This window comes from Pongo pygmaeus, chromosome 1 (genome assembly GCF_028885625.2).
Source record: "Pongo pygmaeus isolate AG05252 chromosome 1, NHGRI_mPonPyg2-v2.0_pri, whole genome shotgun sequence".
In the NCBI taxonomy this organism is placed as follows: Eukaryota; Metazoa; Chordata; class Mammalia; order Primates; family Hominidae; genus Pongo; species Pongo pygmaeus.
Genome location: NC_072373.2, coordinates 186,986,053 through 187,005,301, shown reverse-complemented (window position 1 = coordinate 187,005,301; position 19,249 = coordinate 186,986,053).

Here is a 19,249-nt window from a genome sequence, read left to right as displayed (position 1 = left end):
ATTTATTGAGTGCCTACTACGTGCCAGGCACCATTCTAGACATCAGGGATACTGCCGGGAACGAAAAAGACAACGGTTTCTGCCCTCATGGAGCTTAATTTCATAGATGCTCCTTCATAGCATTTCTCAGACTTATTATTTAAACTAATTGATTGTGAAATTGTTTTTGTTCTGTCTCCCCCACAAAACAGTAAGCTCTATGAGGGCAGAGATCAAATCCACTTGTTGACTCTTGTAGCTCTAGGATATAAGATCATGCCTGGTATATAATAGATGTTTGAGGGGTGAATTAATGCTATTTGTGGAAGTCAGGACTCTTTCATGTTGCAATGCATCTCCAACTAGCTACAGCAAAGAAAAAAAAAGAACAAGGGGTAGATTTATCAGCTCACTAGCTGGGAAGGCTGTGGGCAGCTCTAGCATCCTGCACAGCTGGGCCCGGAGACTTGCTCAGTGCCAACAGGGCTCCCTCTGCTCCCCTGCGTGTGCTGATCTTATTTTCTCCAGCTCTAGATGGATTTCCTCCATGTTGCCAGGGGAGATGGGTACTGACAGTTCCAAATTCACATATTCTCAGCTTAGCAACACCAGGAAAAAAAGAAAAGAAAAGAAAAGAAAAGCACTTGTTTCTCTAGGCATCTGTATATACACAGGGCCCAGACACCTGGGGACTGGTCCAGCTTACATCCCCTACCCCTTTTGCTCTGTCCAAAAGAAAAAAGCATTCTGATTGGCCAGGTCTGGGTGGTCCACCTCTCTCTGAGGGTCTGGGGAAGTCAGGTAGGCAGGACACCACTGTTGACCTTTGCCCCAGGATGTCTCAGAGTTCAGGAGGTATTCCCCAAAGGAATAACAGGTATTACCAACAAGAAGAAAGAAGTGTGCCACCTGGACAAATGCAGTAGCTACCCCATATTTTTGCATAATGAGCTTCTTGCCTTCCTTACTTTTTGCAGCCAGTGCTTTTCACATCTCCCTCCCTCTCAGCCTGCCCCTTCTGTCTTTTCGTTAGTAACAGTTTCCTGAAGGAGCTGGCTTCGTGCTGAGGGTGAGCAATGGAGGAGTCCAAGGCACCCTGTGCCTGCTCTGCACAAAGCTACATTTTGAGGACAGGGGCTTCAGGTGGCTTCTTCATACTTTGGGAAGCTCTGCACTATGGGCACCATGGTAATGATCCACCAGAGAAGAGCTACACAGACTCTATCAAGTCATTTTGCCCCTCTAAGCCTGAAAAGCAGGTGAGTAGAACCGCCCCCACCCCCCATGACCCCTCTGATTTCAGGTGTTGAGGAGCTAGTGTTTCATTTGGAGGGGGGCTGCCCAGATGCCCACTTCCCTGGCTGTGTTCAAGGGCCAGGCCACAGGCTAGAGCGCCCCTTCATGCATGTGCAGTGCCCTCGGCATTTGCCTCATCAGTTTAGAGGCTCCAAGTCCCAGGGCCACACGGTTTTGAGGACACCACACACTATTTTTGTATAACACAGAGTTAGGGTCTAGATTCAGATCATTAAAAGGTCGTTCATGCACTTGCATGAAAGTCCAGCACGATATTCCCGAGTCAGGCAGGATATGGAGCCATTCCCCACTGTGCAGGATCGTCCCGGGCTCCCAAAGCATCCAGTGTCCCTGGCCCCTGACCACTAAATGCCAATGGCACACACCCCTTTAATCATTGTGACCACCAAAAAGTGTCCCCCACAATTTCCTAAGTGCTGGGGGACTGTCTACACATGTCTTCTCATCTTTTGAAGGTTTTGAACCTGGGTTTACTGCTCCCCATACCCCCAAGTCCTGCTGGTACCCCAAGCCACTTCACTCCCTCACGGATCCCCTCTCCAGGAACACAGCAACTACCGTGTAAATCAAGGGAAGAGTGACCTTTGTTTTGCTTAGAACTTTTCCAGTAGTTGCTCAGCATTTAGGAAAACCACCAGGAGCAAAGCCCCTTGAGGTATTTTCGTGCCAACACATCACAGTGTCTCAGGCTACATTTATGCCTGTGATGTTCAGTGACTGTACATCCACATAGAAGCCTGCGGCCTCTTCATGATGTCTGCAGTGCTGTCGCGATTGAGATCTCATCCTATATCACGTTCCCTTTATTTCTCCTTTATGTTACTGTCGGGCCCTTATTTGGATATTTTGACATTTGAACATGTTGGATGTGTGAAACTATATACATAGTAGGTAATATTATTTATGCGTTTCTTTCTTTTTTTTTTTTTTTTTGAGAAGGAGTCTTGCTCTGTTGCCCAGGCTGGAGTGCAGGGATGTGATCTCGGCTCAGTGCAACCTCCACCTCCTGGGTTCAAGCAATTCTTCTGTCTCAGCCTTCTCAGTAGCTGGGACTATAGGTGCCCGCCACCACGCCCGGCTAATTTTTGTATTTTAATAGAGATGGGGTTTCATCATGTTGGTCAGGCTGGTCTCGAACTCCTGACCTCAAATGATCTGCCTGCCTCGGCCTCCCAAAGTGCTGGGATTACAGGCGTGAGCCACCGCGCCCGGCCTATTAATGTATTTGTTTCAAGATGGTAAAGAGAATGTTATTTGGTTGGTCCAAAACATTTGTTATAAATATGAATTGGGTATGATAGACTTGAGAACAATAAGCCTAGAAGTTAGGCAGATATCAGCAACAAGAAGGAATATTTTTTATTGTTGTTCAGAACGATCTTACTTTTTTCTTTTCTCTTTTTTTTTTTTTTTTGAAACGGAGTCTTCCTCTGTCACCCAGGCTGAAGTGCAGTGGTGCAATCTCAGCTCATTGCAACCTCTGCCTCCTGGATTCAAGCAATTCTCCTGCCTCAGCCTCCCTAATAGCATGCCACAATGCGAAGCTAATTAATTTTTTTTTGTATTGTAATTTTTTTTTTGTATTTTTTAGTAGAGACGGGGTTTCTCCATGTTGGCCAGGCTGGTCTCAAACTCTTGAGTTCAAGTGATCCACCCGCCTCGGCCTAGTGCTGAGATTACAGGCATGAGCCACCATGCCCGGCCCAGTCTTACTTTTCTTAATAACAGACCCATAGCAAAGACATAGGACCTGCCTTTCACCAGGAGTGTCAGCCTTTGATACTGCTGGGGTGCCAAGAGCACCATGCTTCCGATTCCTCCACCTGTTACTCTCACAAGCATCACACCGAGACATTTCTGCTCCCCGGCCGGCCAGCCCTGGAGACGGAGAGTCCTGGCAGTGACAGACCGGCCAGGCTTGGAAAGGGCCCCTCCTCCACTCACCAGTGGCTTTATCACTTGCTCAAGGCCACTGCTTTTCCCAGGATCTCCTGGAGTCCCTCCATTTTTTCCTGAATCCTTTATAGCTGTGAAGGACTCACACTTCATGGGCCTAGGACCAAATTCAAGACAGGCCCTGGGGGCCTCCCAATCCCCTTCTCCCCAGACACAGTTCTCCTGAAATATTCTCCAGGCCAGGGCAGGCAGTCTGGCTGGAGGTGGTCTCCAAATCAACACAGCCCACACTCCCCATCCATGCTAGAGAAGAGCTGGGCGCCTTCTCTGAATCCCGTAGCCATTCTTCTGTCCTAACAGCCCTCTTTCGGACTGCATGGAATCATGTTTGTTCTGGAAAACAGAGGAGCAGAAACAGGAGGTCTTCATTTGGATTATTTGGATTCCAAGCACAAGGTCCTCTCTCACGTCCCCATTTGAACCTTCTCTGGGTCTCGCCGGCTTATCATGTCGCCTGGTGAGTGGACTGCGCCGGGCTGGGCCTGCTCCTCCTGACAGCCTTGAGGACTGTCCCTGCATGTTGCTGCATCCCAAATAAACAAAATTCCAACTCCAAAGGCAGTGACGGATAATGTGGACTTTTTACTGAAGGTTATGTGAGATGACACAGGAGTCATCATGCTCCCCACAAGTTTGTTTCCCCAAGTTCCCCATCCACAGCGGCTGCACACTCCTCTCCTTGCTCTCCAAACTTTTTTCCTTGCCTTCTCTTTCCGTGTGCTCCAGCCTCCTCCCTGACACCCTCAAAGTCAGCGTGTAAAACCTGGGCATCCTTAGCCAGAGGCCCCCCTAGGAGGCCTTGGTTCATCTCCCTACCCTCTCCTGATGGAAATACTTGTGGTCTTCAGCAAAGAGAACTGAGTGTGCTATTTCCAGCTCCAGCCCAGCCCCACAGCACCCTCGTCCCCTCCCGGCCTCCCCTCATCCATTGCCTTCAACTCTGAAACTTTGCTTAGGGATGTTCTTGCCAGCCCCAGCCTGGCCCGCAGGGGACCCCTGTGATTACCACCAGCACCCTGGACAGGCTCCAGGTGATGTCCTGGAGCCTGTCTGACTCTGTGGAAGGACGTCCACAAGTCCTGGGATTCACCTGGAACAGAGCCAGCCTGCCCAACCTTCTGCCTGGGGCGGCTGCTCCATCCACCCACTATGACACTCCCACTCATCCCTCCCAGGGGAAAGGTAGTCTTTGCCAAGCTCTTTCTCCACATCACTGTCTGCCACAGATGGCTTTCACTGCCATAAGCCATACATGTTTCCAGGGCATGACAGGGTGGAGGGTGCCACAAAGCCCTGGGCCATTCTGGGCTGTCCCTGAGGCTGTATGACCCTGGCCCTGCAATTCCAACGGACAAAACTTGCCCTCTCAGAGACACACCAGGAGCGGTGTCCTGCCAGGGCCAGGGGCTGACAGACAACCCTCAGAGCAGGGCCTTGTCTATTGAGATTGGGACCTGCTCACCTCCAGCTCCCCACATACATCTCCCTTCTGATCCCAACTCTGATTTGAGTTGCCTCTCTCTCTGCCCGCTCACTAAGGGCTGGAATGCAGGTGATCCTCCAGATTCCGGAGGGTCTAACATTGTTAGGAAATCCTGGCTAAACTGTTCCCACTCCAGCTGGCTTCAGACATTCCAGATTCTCGAAGCTGTGCAGCGCCCCTTGTCAAATGGTTCACTCCAAATGCCTCTGCAACTCATGCACATGTGTGGAGCGCCTTCCCACACCTGGTAACCTGGGGTTACTAACTCAAGACCTGGCCTCCTAGCTCTCCACCATCAGGGGTCAGAGCCCTCAGCTCACAGAGCCACAGGGACAATGGCTTTAGCAGCTGGAGTTCGATGTGGGTTCCCTCTTCAGAAGCAAACCCTGGAAGGAAGACTCGCATGCAGGTGATTTAAGAAGAGTTCCCAGGAAGAGCCAGTAGGAGAGTGAGGCGTGGGGACCAAGAAAGGAAGGGGGTTAACTAAGGGTGGGCTATTGATCAGTGTCCCACAGAGGGTGACTTTGGCCCAATCCCTTCACAGGACTTTGAGGCTGGTGCAGCTCACATGTCAGATGACCCTGTCCAGGGAGCAGTGGAGCTGCAAGGTTTATAGCCCGAGCCCCTTAGTCACTGGTAAAGCTTGCCCTTGCCCCACATGCATTCCCAGGCACTTGCACCCTCCTTGCATTTACTTAAAATGGGTTCCAGGAGCCTGAGATCCTTTGCCTCTGGCAAAGATGGAGTGCAGGCTGTTAGAGGTGAAAGCACTCAGGTTGCTGGTGTGCAAAAGTGACCCAGGGGTATAGGGACAGAATGCAGACAGCATTGGCTACAGAGTCTCTCTGTAATCATTTCTCAGTGCAAACTCTTCCTATCCCAGGCCTGCAAACCTCTCATGCTCCCCTGGCATGTTCCAGCCTCCACTCTCAGCCTCTTCCCGTCCTGGGAGTAGAGCCCCTTGCTTGCTGCAGGGTCTGTCGCCTGGCATCTGCTCACCAGCTGGTGAGGCAGGCCTGGAACCCGATCCAGTCCAGGGGCATCTGCTGCCAGCTCCTCTCCCCTCCAGAAAAGGATTTAACCCCTTAAGAAATGGGAAGTCTGTTGAGGTTGGAGTTTCCTATATCCTCATAAAGGGGGATGGAAATCCCTTCCACATGAAGGGCAGCAAGGGCCTTGGGCATACCACCTGCCCCACAGAGCAGACAGCCTCTAGACAAGTGGGAGTGTTTGTCCTGGGCAAAACCATCCTCTAAACCCTCACCTGTATGACCAGTGGATTTCTCTAAGCCCCCAGGGGAGCTCATGCCCTTCTGCTTCAGCACCAAGCTCTCCACCCACCACTCAGGCTAGGAGGGAATCACTGGTCCTTTGATGCTCCTCTTCTCCTCTTCATTATATTTTGCTGTCTCCAGATGAAGTGTAGTGGAGAGACTTTGGGAGGCCAAAGCGGAGGATCACTTGAGGTCAGGAGTTCGAGACCAGGCTGGATAACATGGCAGAAACTCTGTCTGTACTAAAAACACAAAAATTAGCCAGGCATGGTGGCACACACCTGTGGTCCCAGCTACTCAGGACACTGAGGCACAAGAATGGCAACTCTGATTTGGGTTGTAAAACCTGGGCATCCTTAGCCAGAGGCCCCCTAGGAGGCCTTGGTTCATCTCCCCACCCGGGCAGTAGAAGTTATAGTGAGCTGGGATCACCCCACTGCACTCCAGCCTGGGTGACAGAGCAAGACTCCATCTCAAAAAAAGAAAGTGTGGTGGAGAGGGCTTCCCACATCCCCACAGATGTATGGGTGTCTCGCCCCAACTTGGGGTCAAGGTGTCACTGGGTTTTCATTTCAAAGGGTCACCGGTCAACTTTGTCTCTCCATCCTCCTCCTCACCATCCCTCTCCTCCTACTCATGCCTCATTAAAAAAGAAGGCTGGCTTCTCTTTGGCCTCTCTGGGGCATTTCCTGTTCAGCTTGTCATGGGAGGTATAGTCAGTGTCCTCAGACAGGTGGATTCCCACTCTTCCAGGTCTCTCTTGGGTGGCTTGCTGTTTGGACATACCACTTTAACAGCCCTGGCCTCTGGCTGCATGTTAGAAACTGTTAGGAGTCCTGCCCCATCTCCTCTCAGATATGGAATTTTCTCGATTGCTAAGCTATTTTCTGCCTATCTGGGGCCACCAAACCCATTTTGAAACTCAATCTCCAGTCTGCAAACCTGGCTCTACACCTGGATAAATTGCAAGAAATCTTTCAGTTGCAATAACAGAACACCAGCTCAAATTACTACAGGGAGAAAGGGGGATTTTCTGGTTCATTCATTGAAAAAAATCACAGAGGCAGTTAGCTTCAGGCTCAGCTGGATCCAGGTGCTTAAACAAAGAGTTGGTAAATGACAGCCTGTGAGCCAAATCTAGCCTGCCACCTGTTTTGTAAATAACTTTTTATTGGAACGCAGCCGTGCTTATTTGTTTACATATTGTCTATGGCTGCTTGTACCCTACAACCACAGAGCTGAGTAGTTGCAACAGAGACCACATGGCCCACAAAGCTGAACATATTTACTATTGGCTCTTTATAGAAAAAGATTGCCAACCCCTGGCTTGAACAATATCATCAGGAATCTGTCTTTATCTCTCATTGCCTAAAGGCTGTCGTTAGTGCCCTTGCCCTTCCCCTAAACTACAAAGACTGAGAGTGGCTGAGGTGTGACTCCCCAAGTAAAGACTGGGGAGAAGGATAAATGGCTTTGGAGCAGGCCAAAACAACAGATGTCTGCTCTACAGGCTCTGATCTTGTTTTCTGTGTGCTGACAAGCCATAAGCCACTTGGAGTTTATCCTTCAGCTTGGTGGCATCCTGAATGAGACTGTCCATGTCTCCTGGTTGTCAAACCCAAAACAAGATCAACAAGTGATCATGGCTACAGCCTGACTATCACGATAGAGAGTGCTCAGTCAGCAGCACCGTTCCGGGGGCAGTGTGTGGATGAGGACATCTTCACACCAGCCCCAAGGCCCTATGTGATCTGCACAGAGCATGCCAAGCACATTTAATCATGTTCTGTTCAGTCCCTTGGGCTGGGGAGTCCCCTTGAATAGCAATTCTAGTCTTGCCAATTGAAGTTCTGCAGGTAAAATAATTCTTAAAATCTCACCATTTTTTGGTGAGATGATCTCAAAACAGAAAACCCAAAAACTGATAAGAAGTTTTCCCACCACCCTCCTGCCACTGAGGATGCTTCTTGATCTTTGCTGGGGTAGCTGGGCATGGGAGGAAGTACGCCCTCCAGACTTGACTGTCCAGTTTCAGAAGACAGCAATCAAAGTGTGCCAGTTTCAAAGAGCATCCCACGCTGAGTCATCTCCAAAAGGGCGGGTTGGTGGGCAGTGTTTTCTATGAACTGCACTGGGGCGCAGGTGTCACCTTTTATTTGGACATCCTCTGCCATCTTGGGCCAGAGGAATCATGCCCTAATTAGCCCCAGCATCTGTTCCCTCCCCAAGGCCTAAAATCATCATGCGTGGACTCAGTGCCGTGGGGCAGCCTTTTTGAAACAGTACCAACTGCTTCCACAGTCCATGTATGAGGCACAAGGAATCCTGTACAATACCTAATAATTAGGGCAATTTCTGTCATTCCTAGATAATGGCGTTCGGGCCGTAAGAGAAGCTTTGTACCCTTCCTGCCAAGAGACCTACTTCTTCCCTTTCACTGTCAACCACAGCTAGACATCTTCCTAGCAAAGCTCTTTGCCAGTCCCCCACATTCATCTGGGGCAGAGAGGTAGATTTGGGTTATATAATTCAAGGCTATAAGTACAGCTTCTGAGCATTGCCCTAGGCTGTCAGCCAAGCCTCTTTTCCAGACCCTTTTGCCGTTGCAAATGGTCTACGCTTCCTCATTAAAGATGGTCTCGGTGATCCGAGGACATGACCTTTGTAACATAGCAGCTGCACCTTCGGAGCACATGAAAACAACGTTGGAATTACAGGCCACTGGAGCATCCCCCGAGCATGCCTCCCAGTACCCAATCCAGTGCTGGTAAGTGAAGGGTGCAACAGCCCACACCTGAAGGGTGCTCCAAATTCACATTCCTTAGATGTATTCTGATAACCCATATCAGCATTAAAAATGCTGGTCTGGGCCTGCTGCGGTGGCCAACACTTAAACCCAGCACTTTGGGAGGCCAAGGCAGGAGGATCACTTGAGCCCAGGAGTTTAAGACCAGCCTGGGCAACATACTGAGAACTCATCTCTACAAAAAAATTTTTTTAAATTAACTGGGCATGGTGGCATGCACCTGTAGTCTCAGCTACGCAGGAGGCTAAGGCGGAAGGATCACTTGAGGCTGGGAGGTCGAGGCTACAGTGAGCCATGATGAAGCCACTGTTTTTCAGTATTTCAGCCTGAGTAACAGAGCAAGACCCTGTCTCAAAAAAAAAAAAAAAAAGCTGGTCTGTTCATGGAGTATTGGGCCTTACTGCCAAATGGCCATTGATGAGCAACATCACAATTTTATTATCCCCATCGACCTGATATAACACCACCTTCCATCTGTTTGTCCTAGATCAAGATTGTCTGTTGGCATTCTTTCCTTTAGGGAACCACCTCTCCCTCATTCCATGTGGCTTAGGGGGCACTGATCCCCACTCAGTCCTCATCCTCAAGACCCAAAGGTGGGTGTGTGACATGAGCCTGCAAATCAGACTACTCCATTTCCAATCTCTAGCCATAGTGATTAGTTGACGGATGGGCACATGACCAAGCTGAGCCAATCAGAATCTTCCCTGGGAGTTTTCTGTCAGAACTATCAAGAAAATGCTCCTGTATTCTCTCAGAGAGGAAGATGGAGCTGCCTTAGCCATTTTCACTGTCCATGTGAAGGAATAATTCTGCAATAGAAGAGAATGAGGCCAACAAGCAATGTGAACCAGAGAATAAACCAAGATGAGAGATGGAGAGGGATGGAGACAGGCACAGAAACAGAGAGAAACGTGATGACTGTTAATTGAGTCCTCGAACCCAGCCATTTCTGAGTATCTAGTCTAGGCTTTGAGAAAACAAAATATTATAAGCCCCAGTCTATTATTTCATCTTTGTTTAACATTGTAATTGAAACCAGAGGTTTCAATCCCAATAAATAAGGAATCTTCAGAGAATGAATAGTTATTGACACAGTGCTTTTGAGAATGCAAAACACTGGACTGGACATAATTTTTTGTGTGGCAAAAATTAGGAGTAAAGTGAAAGGTACAAAGTACAGAGAAAGAGGGACACATATACACACACACACAGAGAGAGAGAGAGAAAGAAAGAGACTATTAACCATATGGAGTTAAGATCTTATTTCAAATTACATTTATTCTTATTTTATACCTTGTCATCATGATATTGAGTAGTTTGTATGCATGAAGCTCTCCTCTGACATTCTACTCTAACTGCAATAGTTTATTGTTTTACAACCCTTAACCCTGAGACTATGATGCTTGTTTATTGTAGAAAATTGTATTTACTCCTTGTAAGTTTGTTATAAGGAATTGAACTTTCCAGCAACCCTGTAATATTTCACCTGAGCTGAGTATGACTTCAGTGCTCTTGTTTTATTTAAACCGAACAGCAGTACAAGGCTGGTATAGTTTCTTGGTGTTGGGAAAAAAAGTATTTGTAAAGTGTTTTTTTCCCCCTTGCATAAGTTATACAAGAAAAACAAATACTGGTTATAACAGACTCACATTAAAAGCACAATGCACAATTTAAACTTTTTCTTCCACACCCTGGGCTTTTGAGTTATGTCAAACAATATATTGTCCTTTCTTGTTCAGGTGCAACAGAAAGAATCTTGAGTAATACACCCTCTGAGGGGGAGCGGTGAGGTAGGCAAGGGCTAGGTGGGTCAGCAGGGTGAGGTGGGTGCATGGACTAGCTGATCCCTACTGTTCCTAATACTCTATCCTCTTTCAGGGCCTGAGTCTGCCCCTGACATTTTCAAGATACCTGGATACCATCTCTGAGCTAACACCAATTTCTAGAACTCCAGAATGCTACTGTTATGCCGTGGTCAGAGTGGGAATGTATGGGGTCAGGGTAAATGGAGCTGTTGACCTGAGTCCACCCCATGGAAGGCCCAGCAAGGCCCCAACCCCATCTTGCAGTCATTCTCCTGGTTTCTGAAGGTGTCGTTGAAATCCATAGCACCAGCAGCCTGCATTCCCACACCAGATCCTTGATCTACATGGATTAAGAGCTTTCTTTTTTTTCCAGAGGAAGGACCTAGTGTGATGTCCTGCCTTCTCCTTCCCTAGCCAAACAAAATAAAAGCTATACTACATCCCTGGGATAATTAGAGATGTTAGTGAAACCAGAAACAGCTTGAAATATACAGAATTGGTGATTCCTATCACATACCAGCTAATTCTCCAATTTGGCTGTAGCCAAAGAAAGACAGGCCTTGGAAAGTGGCAGTGGATCACCATATGGTTCGTTAGTGACAACAATTTGCGGCTGCTGCCCCAGACCTGGTCAGATCACATGTGTCCCCCTAGCTGTCTTCCTGGCTGCCTGTCCTGAAGGTTGTCTGTGGCTGTCTGGCTGAACCGTCAGTTCTTAACAACCACACTCCCTAGCAGCACCAGTGCCAGGAGAGACTGCAGCCTCCCCCAAGGGTGCCTTCTTATTCCCTCTCATGCCAGGTACCCTTTGTTCCTAGGTGTGTTGCTCACCATGCCTCAGATGCCACCATGTTGGCTCACTTCACAGATGTGATGGAATCTGGTCACAGCTGACACTGGCCTTGCTCCACACTTCTTGATGATTTCACTCCAAGATACAATCTAAGCTTGCAAGGAAGGAAAAAATTTCTCATAAACAACCATATCAGTCAAAAAATGCACACCTGAAGCATAGAAAAATGTACAAAATCCTGGACGCAGTGGTAATCCCAGCACTTTGGAAGGTCAAGGCAGGAAGATCACTTGAGCTCGGGAGTTTGAGACCAGCCAGGGCAACATAGTGAGACTGCTTCTCTACAAAACAAAACAAAAATTAGCCAAGTGTGGTGGCACATGCCTATAGTCCCAGCTACTCAGGAGGCTGAGGTGGGAGGATCAACTGAGCCTGGGAAGTAGAGGCTGCAGTAAGTTGTGTTTGCACCACTACATTCCAGCCTGGGCAATAGAGCAAGACCCTGTCTCAAACAAAAAAATCAAAGAAAAATGTACGAAATCATTGTTGACATCTGACTTGAGTGTTTCTTTCAACACATGAGGAGAGTAGCCAGAGAAATGTTTTCAGAAATGGCTGAACCCAAACAGCACCTTAGTAAGCAAGGGCCTTTTCATGCGGGTATTCACTGCACCCCAAATGGCCACCTGCTCAAGGCCAGAAGGAGGAAAACCTCTTCCAACCACCTAGCACTTTCTCTGGCTTGGTTGTCTCCTTTAATCTCTTGCAGTAGTCTGCCTCTACCTCCTTGGACTCTGGTACAAGCTATCAGCTGTTCAATCCCTCAGTTTCTCTCCAGAGGAGGAAGGCTTGGGTGGCGATGGGCACCACTTGTTGGTGGAATATCGACAAGAAAGATCCATCCCCTCTTGGCATATGGCCTGTGTCATGATGTGGAAAGAGCTGTTGTCTGGTGACAAGTCAGGTGACCACATGTCCCTTTGGTTACCCTGGTCATCGTACATCTCATGCTTCAGGAAGGCAGATATGGGCACAGAGAAGAACTTGCACCACCGTAGTTGTCATTTCTATCTCAAGGTGGTTGCCACGGTTTCCCCTTGATTTGGAGCTGGTATTCCAAATTCCATCCCCTCTCAGACTGATCAATCTTCATTTCTTTGTGCTGTAAATCTGCAAGCTTGGCAGTCCTAGTGAAGTGATACTCTGAAGTTTGAAAGGAACAATTTAACCAAGATGCAGCTGGGTATCACTCGATGGGGAGAAAATCCCAGACATGGCCCAGCCTTTAACCCACACGTGATTGGGTCCTCTTGAGCCATTGCATCTGACACCCAAGACCAGACTTGAAGTCTGTCCCTACATACCATGAAATGCCCCTCAGTACAAACCCAACTCCAAAGTGACTGAACATTTCTTGAAGAGCTGGAGGAGAAGGTTACATGACCCTATGCACATCAGAATCCCTTGAGAATCTCCTTCAAAATCCACGCCACTTTAGCATCTCTCCCAAAGGCATTAGCCACAGTTTTCCCCTTTTCATTCCCCTTCTCCCACCCACTGTCCACTCCACAGCCTCTCCCTGCCAGGCTGGCTCTGGCCCTCCTCTGTTTTGTATATAAAAATCGTGCCAGCCTGAATATACCATTCAGCAAATGAGAAGCCAGCCAAAGGGTGCTCTGCAAAACAAAAGCACAGTCATTAGCTAAACAGCTCAACTAACTAAAACATTGTTCCCCAAGTGTGCCCTGGTGGACCTCAGTTTATCCTACCACTCCATGTTCAAAAGCCCAAATATATCTATGTTAAGCCTTGTCCTATTTTTAAAAATAAAATTTCTACTCCTCTCCCCAAGCCGTCTTTCTGTCCCTGTTCTCAATGTGTGAGGTTATGAAAGTAGATTTAAAAGCTCTGCCCTGGCCAAAGTTGAGACAGCATCACTCTTTCACCACCATTTGCAACTCCAAACTTTTATGTGTTTTTACTAAACTGCCCTCCAAACCAGCATGTCCAACAGAACTTTCTGCATTGAGGGAAATGTTCTCTACAGGCACTGTCCAGTATGGAAGCCACTAGCCCATGTAAGCATTGAGAACTTGGAACTGATTAGGGTGACTGAGGAACCAAATTTCCAATTTTATTTAATTTTAGTTTAAATAGCCCCATGTCGCTGGTGTCTACCGTATTGGATAGCACAACTCTAGCTTAATTCCTCCAATGACAATAAGAGGCATTACATGAAACTGTCAAAAAATATTTAAAGTCACCGTAGGCTGGGCGCGGTCGCTCGCGCCTGTAATCCCAGCATTTTGAGAGGCAGAGGCGGCCAGATCACCTGAGGTTGGGAGTTCGAGACCAGCCTGACCAACATAGTGAAACTCCATCTCCACTAAAAATACAAAAAATTAGCTGGGCGTGGTGATGGGCGTTTGTAATCCCAGCTATTCAGGAGGCTGAGGCAGGAGAATTGCTTGAACCTAGGAGGCGGAAGTTGCAGTGAGCCAGGATCACGCCACTGCACTCCTGGGTGACAGAGCAAGACTCTGTCTCAAAAAAATAAATAAGTAAATAAATAAAATTCACTGTAGGCTAGTATCCAGGATGTTCACTAGTTCATGTATTATCCTCTCACTAGAAGAAATTTTTCTTAGGTCTAAGGAACTGAAAAAACAAAGCTGCTCCTTAACACCTAGTTTAGTTTATTTTGGTTTTTAATCTTAAGGATACCTAGGAATCACATAATCAAGGCTGTTTCCCTTTTCCTTTAACTGTCAGGAAGCTCAGTCATATTTAGAGTCCATCTCTACTGTGAGTACCTTTGGATCTTAATATTACCCTCGGTTCCATTTCTTTTTTCTACCCTGTTGTCTTTTTAAAAAAGTGTGTAGTTCAATAATTTTTATTTATTTATGTATTTATTTTCCAAGACAGAGTCTTGCTCTGTCACCCAGGCTGGAGTGTGGTGGCACAATCTCGGCTCACTGCAACCTCTGCCTCCACCTCCAGGTTTAAGCAATTCTCTTGCCTCAGCCTCTGGAGTAGCTGGGATTACAGGCATGTGCCACTACATTCAGCTAATTTTTTTGTATTTTTAGTAGAAATGGGGTTTCACCATGTTGGCCAGGCTGGTCTCGAACTTCTGACCTCGTGACCCACCCTCCTTGGCCTCCCAAAGTGCTGGGATTACGGATGTGAGCCACCGCGCCTGGCCAGTTCAATAATTTTAGTAAATTTATAGAATTGTGCAACTATCACCATGATTTAGTTTAAAAACATTTTTATTATCCCCCAAAGAATCCTTGCACTCATTTCCAGTCAGTCCCTTTTCCCACAGTCAGTCACTAATCGACTTCCTGTCTCCATAGGTTTTCTTTCCCTGGACATTTTATACAAATGGAATCATACAATATATGATTTTTGTGTCTAGTTTCTTTCACTGAGCATAATGTTTTTGAGCTTCATCTGTAGCATCTATCCATATTGCATTCCTTTTTATTGCCAAATAGTATTCTACTGTATGGACATACTCCATTTTGTTTATCCATTCACAGTTGATAAACATTTGGGTTGTTTCTACTGTTTGGCTATTACAAATAATGCTGCTATGAGCATTCTCACATAAATCCGTCTGTGGACATATGTTTTCATTTCTCTTGGGCAGATAGATACCTAGGAGTGAAATTACTGGGTCACATGGTAAATTTATGTGAAGAATCTGACAAACTGTCTCCAAAGTATGGCACCATTTTACATTCCCGTAAGCGATGTATGAGAGTTCCAGTTTCTCCACATCCTCACCAACACTTGTTATTGCCTATCTTTTCTATTATAGCCTTTCCAGTGGGTGTGAAGTGGTATCTTGCTGAGGTTTTAATTTGTATTTCTCTAATGACTAATGATGTTGAGCATCTTTTCAAGTGCTTATTGGCCATTTATATGTGATCTTTGGTGAAATGTCTCTTCAGTTCTTATGCCTTATGTTATTTTATTTTCTGAGACAGAGTTTCACTCTATCGCCCAGGCTGGAGTGCAGTGGCACAATCTTGGCTCACTGCAACCTCTGCTTCCTGGGTTCAAGCAATTCTCCTGCCTCAGCTTCCCATGTTGCTGAGATTACAAGTACTTGCCACCACACCTGGCTAATTTTTGTATTTTTAGTAGAGATGGGGTTTCATCATGTTGGCCAGGCTGGTCTCGAACTCCTGACCTCAAGTGATTCACCCACCTCAGTATCCTAAAGTGCTGGGATTATAGGCATGAGCCACTGCGTCCATCTGCAATTTTTTTTAATTTTAGTTTTAATTTTTATTTCTTTTTATTTTATTATTTATTTATTTATTTATTCATTCGAGAAAGGGTCTTGCTCTGTTTGCAGGCTGGAGTGCAATGGCGCAATCTTGACTCACTGCAATCTGCGCCTCCCATGCTCAAGCAATTCACCTGTGTCAGCCTCCCACGAATTTTTTTTTTTTTTTAGACGGAGTTTCTATCTTGTTATCCAGGCTGGAGCACAGTGGCATGGTCTTGGCTCACTGCAACCTCCGCTTCCCAGGTTCAAAGGATTCTCCTGCCTCAGCCTCCCAGGTAGCTGGGATTACAGGCATACGCCACCATGCCCGGCTAATTTTGTGTGTGTGTGTGTGTGTGTGTGTGTGTGTGTGTGTGTGTGGTTAGTAGAGACGGGGTTTCGCCATATTGGCCAGGCTGGTCTTGAACTCCTGACCTGGGGTGATGAGCCTGTTTCAACCTCCCAAAGTGCTGGGATTACAGGCGTGAGCCACCCATGCCCGGCCATCCCACGCAATTTTAAATTGAGTTATTTACCTTCTTATTAGTTAGTTGTTAAGAGTTCTTTACATGTTCTGGGTACAAATCTTTTTATTAGACATATGATTTACAAATATTTTCTCCCAGTCTGTGGTTTGTCTTTCCACTTTCCTAATGGTGTTCTTTGGATTGAGAAGTTTTTAATCTTTATAAAGTCCAACTTTTCCTTTTTTTAATTATTTGTGCTTTTTGGTATTGTATTTAAGAAATCTGCCTAACCCAAAGTCATGAAGAACTATTACTATGTTTTCTTCTAAGAGTTGTATAATTTTATATCTTACATTTAGGTCTATGACCCATTTCCAGTTAATTTTTACACATGGCATGAGACAACAGTCTAAATTCATATTTTTTGCATGTGGATATTCAATTGTGTCAGAGCCATTTGTTGAAAAGACTATCCTTTTCCCATTGAATTTCCTTGGCACTTCTGTGGAAAATCAATTGACCGTAAGTGTAAGGGTTTATTTCTGGATTCTCATTTCTGTTCCATTGATTTGATGTCTATCCCATGCCAGTATCACACTGTCTTGATTCCTGTTCTTGTTGTCATTCTTTCTCTTTCTTCATATATTAATCTTTAATTTTATGTAACTGGGAGAATAGGTCCTCCCCTTTCCCTTTCCCCAAATTGATATCAACCTTTGGCAAGGATGTAATTGAGGCTCCCTAAAATCAAACCATCAAAGCCTCTCTTGCGAAAATTATTGAGAAATCATTAAAGGGACTATGACCATATTCTTATTCGAACAAACCCCGAAGGGGATCAAGAAAGGAACAGACATCTACCCTTGCCACAATAATCGGATTTACTGATTCCCAGGGAATAGAGAAGACACACTGCTAATTATGAGGCAATTAAGGAATTATTTCCTTTCTCAATGTGGCTTTAGAATGTACTAGACCTAAGAAGTAATGTCTGTGTTTGAGCTATGGATACGAATGCATTTTATTTAGCAGGTTCAGTATGTAAAGAAGCCAATGGAAATATTGGATATTGAAAAGAAAGCCCTATTAGACGGCCCTCACGCATCTTGAAGGATGGGCTGTCAAAGGCCAACACCCTTCTCCACAAGAATGATCTTGGGAGGAGGTTCCAACTCGAGCATTACTGATGCTGATGCAACTTGACGAAGCCTGCAGACACGACTCCAAAGGAGTTGTCCTGACTTGGAGAATTGTGCAGGGGAAAGGAAGGAATCCAGGAAACTGGTGGGGAAGGAAGGGATTTTCTGAAAGTGAAAAAAGCTGCATTGGTGGGTGTGGGAAGGGTTGATGAAGAATGCAGTTGGAGAGAGGCTGTCTAATGGAGGACAGGAGAGAGAAGATGGCCCTCCACTCTTAGGTACTTTTCTCTTTGGTCTCTGGGAAAATTCTCATTATTACCCAGCTACCACATTCTCTTCCTGCATTGTAATTCCTCTTTCAAGTTGCACTGCCCTTCATTAAAGCAAGTAAATATGGCAGCCCAGTGTTGGGCAATGGTCTTAAAGAGAATAAAAAGAGGCCATGGTGAAGGGGCAGAGAACCTGCCTCATCCCCCACCTCTTCATTGGGACCCATGGAAATCCTTACCAGCAGAGACAAATTGAAACACGTGGCAGCCCTTAAAATGTATCACATGCCCTTGTAATAGTTTGCTTATAGAGTTTCTTATGGATAATAACGACAGCAAATATTTATTTTCTTGAGGTAGGATATTGCAAGCTCCAGGTGGTGACCAGCATTATGGTATGTGATTCCCTGTAGAGCTTAGAAGAACATTTGAAATGGTGAGCCAGCTCCCAAGTGAACAATTCAAGAGAGGCATAAGACTGAGTCTTCTACTTCACTGTTTACGTTCGATGAAACCCACCTCTGAAGGGGCACTGGGGACAGGTGAACATCTATGTGACATTTCAAAGTGTATTCATCTAGTCAGTTAGATAGAGAGCCCTACTATGTGCCAGGCATCTTCTATTACATGTTTTTTTATAAGTCACTGAAATCTTTTCTGAAAGAAGGTAAAGTATGGAAATAGAAAGAAGAAAAAGCACTCAATAAATCTTAGTTGAATAAATGAATTGCAAGAGCCAGATGGCATGAGCCTTAAATGAGCAGGGATTTTTCCATGAGGCTGAAGGAATAATGATCTGGGAGTGGCTTTTGAGAGTGAGAAAGATGCTGCTCTGCTCTGCCTCACTACTCTGTGGCTGTGGAATGGTGGCCTCCCCTGGAGGCAGCTGCTTTGTCCTCAGGCAGGAATTGCAGGGAGGAAGTCTGAAGGGGCTGAGAGTTTAAGAGGTTGAGGAAGGAGCAGTGGGGAGCTGGATGGGGGAGGGCAACTGCAGAAGAAGGTGGATGGATGCTGAAACGGGCTCTCATTCAGACAGTCGGGGATTACCAGGGTATGGGGCCTGGTGGGATTAGCTTTTAAATAGTTCTCCAAACTGGTGCTATTAGAGGCTTGATTATGCTAATTCTAATAATCATCAAATAGCTTCTATTTTCAAGAACCTACAATGTGCCAGGCTCTGATGAAGCTCTTTACAAACACAATTTCATGTCCTTCCTATAATGCTGCAAAGTAAGTATTATTCCCTTTTTACAGAAGAGGAAACTGAGACTTAGAGAAGTCCAAGACCATACAGCTAATAAGTGCCATGGGTCTTACTCAGAGCCAGGGCCATATTTTCCCAAATGCAAGGCCGCCCTCTCGCAGCCTAGTCTGCCCTCACTGAGGCCAGTTTAGCCTGAGGCATTGGGCGGCGGTGGTGGTGGTGGCATGTGTGTGGGGAGGTGTCCATGACATGCACCTACGCAGCTTCAAGCCCCTTGCCAGAAGCTCCCCTATACTTCTGAATCCCACTGCCCACATGCCTGGATCCCCATGGGCTCCACCCCACTTTGCACAAAGGGCTGGGGACCCAGAGAGATACAGAGTCTTGGGGTGATGTCTGCTGCCTCAGAGAGGAGTTGATCCTCTATGGCCCCTTCACAAGCACAACTGTGGGGGCCACATTCTGGCCA